Genomic DNA, 5,184 nt, shown 5'->3' on the forward strand with positions numbered 1-5,184 from the left:
ATTTATTATATGTAATATGTAATTTACTGGATCTTAGTGGTATCATTTTTACTTTTACCCATTCAAATTTAATTTCATTCATTTGAAAGATTTTGCCTTTTGGGAGGATACATTTCACTACAAGTTTTATCAGTCGTATTTGTTCTTTTTTTTTGCTTAGTCATTTTAATGAGAAAAAAGATAAAATAACAATGAAAAGTTTCAAAACAGGTTAGTAAGACAGTTACAATAATTAATATGTTGCATATTGTTGTCTTCATAGTAGATATTCAGGGAACAGGATGTAGACATAATATCTTGTCTAAACACTATTACTACAAACCTTTCTTCTCATTGAACTAAGAGAAAGTAGTTGTGTATCTACCCTAGCTATCTTGTATATACATATATATTTTTTGACAACAAAATGGTCCATTATTTATATCCCCCCCTTTTTGGTTTTGTTTGTTCTTTAAAAAAACCAGTTCTTTGATTTTTTGATCCTTGGGGCATTTTTGGCCCTAATTTGATTAACCTCCTCTCTTATCTTTAGATTTTATTTTATTCTACATGTTTTATATTTGGACTGATCTTGTTTCTCTAAGGTCTTGATATGTGTAATATGGTAATTCATTTGGCATAGCTCTATTTTCATAATGCAGATTTTCACAGTCATGAATTTACCTCTTAAAACTATTTTTTATTGTGTTGCATAGATTTCACTGCGTTACACTGTCATTGTCATTTGAGTCTAGAAACATTTTTCTTTCTTATTGCTTCCATAAGCATTTGATTATCCAATCACATATTATTTAACTGGCTTATATTTTCATAGCTTTGTGATCTCTTGTCTGTTGACTTCTAGTTTCATTATACAGTGATTTGAAATATGGGATAGATTATTTCAATTCATTTTTATTTATTTAACACACTTTATAGGTGAAAGTTTGGTCTATTTTGGAAAGTGTTTGTGTGTTGCTGAGAAAATATACATTTTGGTGGAGTTGGATGAGACAGTCCATACAAATAGAAGGCCACTTGTCAGACGATGCGGTTCCATTCTGACATTTCTTTGTTGACCTTTTGTAAGACTAGGTCAGTGAAGTCCCCCACTAAGACTTTATTAGTATTTATCTCTGCTTTTTATGTTCATTAGTTATGTTTGGTTAGAGTGTGCATGCCAACATTCCCTGCACCTGTATTTATGATTCTTATCTCTTGTTCCCTTTTCCCGTGTAGAGGTGTCTTCTCTGATTCTTCTGATCAGTTTTGGCTTGAAGTTCATTTTTTATGAAAATGGGATAGCTGCCTATCATTCCTTAAGGCTGCAGTTGCACAAGGTATCATTTTCCATCCTTTTCCTTGCAGCCTGTGTGTTTCTTTGGGGAAGAAATGTGTCTCTTGCAGATAACATATGATTGAGGCTTTCTCTTTCTTCTATTCTGTCAATCTTTGTCTCCTTATTAGAAAGTTAAGAGCATTGACAATAAATTTTATCATCAAAAATTATTTATAAATCCTGCCATTGTATTATTTTCCAATGGGAATTCCTTTAGATTTGCTTTGGTTTACTATTTTCCCAGTTAGATGCTCCTTTTCTTTTGTCTCTTTAGTGTTGCTGACCCTTCAGTCTTTCTATCAGTTTCCCAAAAGTGCTGCCTGCATTGTTGGTTTGATAATTATGAATTTGTTTAGATTTTCTTTGTTATGGAGAATATTTATTTCTCCATTGATTTTGAGATAAACTTTGTGGGATATAGTAATATAGGCGGACCATTGTTTCTTCTTAGAGCCTAGAAATCTTTGTTTCAAGCTCTTCTGATATGTAGGGTGCTTCCTGCCAAATCTACTGTCCATCTTGAAAGTTATTTTTTTGAGGAAGTATCTAAAAGAATCACCAGAACTATATTTTATGCTTAACTATAAGCATGAATCATATACTCAATATTTTAGTAAGTAATATTCTTAATTCTCCTAAAAATTAAATTTTAAAAATTTGCATTATAAATGTAACTTAATTTATAGGTCAACTCATTCAGTTTTCATACTGTGTATGCTTTTAATTTTGCCTCTGATATTTGAGCAATCTTTCAATTTTTTATATAGTGTTCCTGGAAATAGAGAGTATATTTTAAATGTTATTTCATCAGTCTCTATTTCAACATTAAATAATCATTTCTTGTAAATTCTTGAAACATTATATGTGTCATAAACTTTTGTTATAAAACTTTAATATTAAAATATTAACAATGCTCTTATTAAAACTTATCCATATCATTTCTATCAAAAAATAAAGACACAAATAAAAGTATTTATTCATTTATTTTTATAATACAGAGGATTAAAATTAGATGCTTTGCACTGTACTATATGTACAATTATTTTATTTTACTTACTTATTATTTTGAGACCAGTTCAAACTATCTACAAGACTACACTATTAATAATATTAATTTGGAACTCTTTTTATGTTGCTGCTTACCCCTCCTCCTCCTCCTCTTCTTCTTCCTCTTCCTCCTCCTCCTCTTCCTCTTCCTCTTCTTCTCCCTCCTCCTCTTCCTCCTCCTACAAATCCAGGGTAAATTCTATGGTCTCAGTCTAAATGATAGCTATTTAATATTTTTTGTTTTACTATTTATTTATGTAGGAATGTGATTATTTTGTTATTTTTTTCAAAACATAGTAATGTCACATAACTATGAATTATTAAGCAGAAACATAAACTGAATTATGGCTTGATCCTTATTTTTTAGTAATTAGAGCATATTGTTCTTTTTTTCTGGCACCACTTTTTATGGATAAAGAGCTCTTGTCACATTGTTGTCCCTGTGCTCATGTTCAGATGTGACTTATTGCCTTCCATATATTTTCCCTGTTGTCTTTAACTATGATGTTTCTATCTTTTCTGTGCTTTATTCTTGAGTTTGATTAAATTTCCTGTATATTCTACATTTTGACCATTATTTCATAAAAAGGTTTTCCATTTACTGTATATTTCCTCTCTTCTTCTGGTAGGCTATTTACTTATACTTTTATCTTGGTATTTTCCCAGTGGTCTACAGTTTTGTGTTCCTCTGGACTCAGCTTTTCTTTTTTCTAAATTATGTTTTTCACTGACTTAAGTTCAAGGTCAGTATTATTTCACATATATTAAACTCAGTTGAAAGGTATATATGATATCATTGTTTTTCTTTTGCTGAATAGCATTATGACTAGACGTCCCCAAGACATTTAAATGACTCACTATGAGAATGAGACAATAATAATAAGACTATTATTTTTCAGTTATGATACTGTATTAGTCAGGGTTTTACTTAGAGGAACAAATATAATATAAGGAACAGATATTAACACATGATTTACAATGTGTAAGGAATTACAAGGTTGGCTTACAACAGTCAGCCGCAGAGTCAGATGGAGGAGTGTGCAGAGGGCGTCTGCACACCCCAAACTGAGGAGTTCAGTCCCAAGGTCTGAAGCTCACTGCTGTGCTCCGTGCAAGTCTCTATTCGTCAGCTGATGGGTCTGCGAGGGAAGACTGAAGAGTCTGCGACGGAAGGTGGAGGATCCAAGCCGGAGGTGGAAGAGTCTGCACTGCAAGCCAGGTGATGACGTCCAAGCCGAACGCGAAGCCTGAAGCTCCTCCGATGAAGTGAAGAGAGCGACTACTTCCTCAGCCCCTTCATATAGTCTCTTTGTGCTGAGTCACTCTGGGGGCAGAACCAATTGTGTCCCAGGGCGGAACTCCCACCAGCCCTAAGTGCACCAAGTGCACCGGGGAGTCATCCAGCCAAGTTGACACAATGTATCAACCACTACAGATACATTAACTATACAGAAGGTAAAATTAGCAAAAGTAGAACATCATAGGAAATGGCATGGACAGACATCTAGTTGACCTCTACTAGTGGACCTGCATGAACAATACTTAATTTTCACAATAAACACATGTGGAAACATTTACACATTACTGCCAATGAGAGAAGTTCTTCTAGTCCAAGGTGTTCAGGGTTTACTGTATTTCCATGTAGACTTGTTGACAGTTACATGTTGTCATAAGGCATGGGGCCTAGCTCAAGATTCCACCATGAACAGAACTGTTGATAGGAGTGAATTAGTGCACCTGAACTTTGCAGGTACACAAAGATTCTTTATTGCTCAGAGTTTATGTCTTAGCAACTAGCATCAGTCCTTTCCTCAAAATGCAGGTTTAAATACCGGGTACTCATGTAGTTAACCATTGAATACGCAAACCTACTCGTATTTTCCCTTTTTATTGGTTGGAATATATTACATGTACAAGTTCTTTCCCTGGGATATAGCAGTTTGCATATTTAGATAAGAAGGATATTTTAGTTTTAAAAAGATTCTTAAACTATCAAAAACTACTAAATTTGAATCTAACAAAAACTGAAAGCAAAACATATTATTAAAGATATCACAAATTGAGAAATAAAATCCAGGGATAGGATACAAATAACCTTCTATAGAGAGCAAATAGTATGACAAATGCACATATCATACCACAAATTAATGAAATAGTAATCCAACTAAATGTGTAAAATGAATCTAGAAACAAAAATATGGATTTCAAGGGCCGAAGAGATAGCTCAGTGAAGTAAGGGCCTGGTTAGACAAGTGCAGGGACTCGGGTTCTATCCGGGTACTGCATACTGTGTCTGCCCCCTGCCGCCCACCCCCACGTGCCCTAAACCAGAAAATGAGTCCAGGCGTTACAGGTAGCATATGCCTGTAATTCCAGCCCTGGGGAGGCTGAAAACAGAAGGATCATTGAGTCCAAGCCCAAGCTACACAGTAAGACTCTGCACAAAATACATTTTTTAAAAAAGAATATGAGGCTCTTATAAGAATATGCCCTCATTACACATGAATTTGAGATCAGCTAACTCACATGTTAATCATAGAAACTAAAAATAACCATATTGCTTACATAAATCAAATATGTTAAATAATGGTTACATAGTAACAAATATTGTTAAATAAGCGGGACAAAGATATGATGGCTTAAGGAGCATAAAATGTGAGTCTTGTCAGAGCACAACCTAACAGAACCTGGCAATACAGATGCTATGAACGGGAGTTTACTGACAGCCCACTCGTCCCAGTACTCTAGGTGGCTGATGCACAAGGAAAAGAAGCTAGAATCCAGTCTGGGCAGCTTAGTGATCTAGAATTGTGTGAAAA

The sequence above is a fragment of the Octodon degus genome, unplaced genomic scaffold (assembly GCF_000260255.1).
Source record: "Octodon degus isolate 3935 unplaced genomic scaffold, OctDeg1.0 scaffold00068, whole genome shotgun sequence".
Classification (NCBI taxonomy): Eukaryota; Metazoa; Chordata; class Mammalia; order Rodentia; family Octodontidae; genus Octodon; species Octodon degus.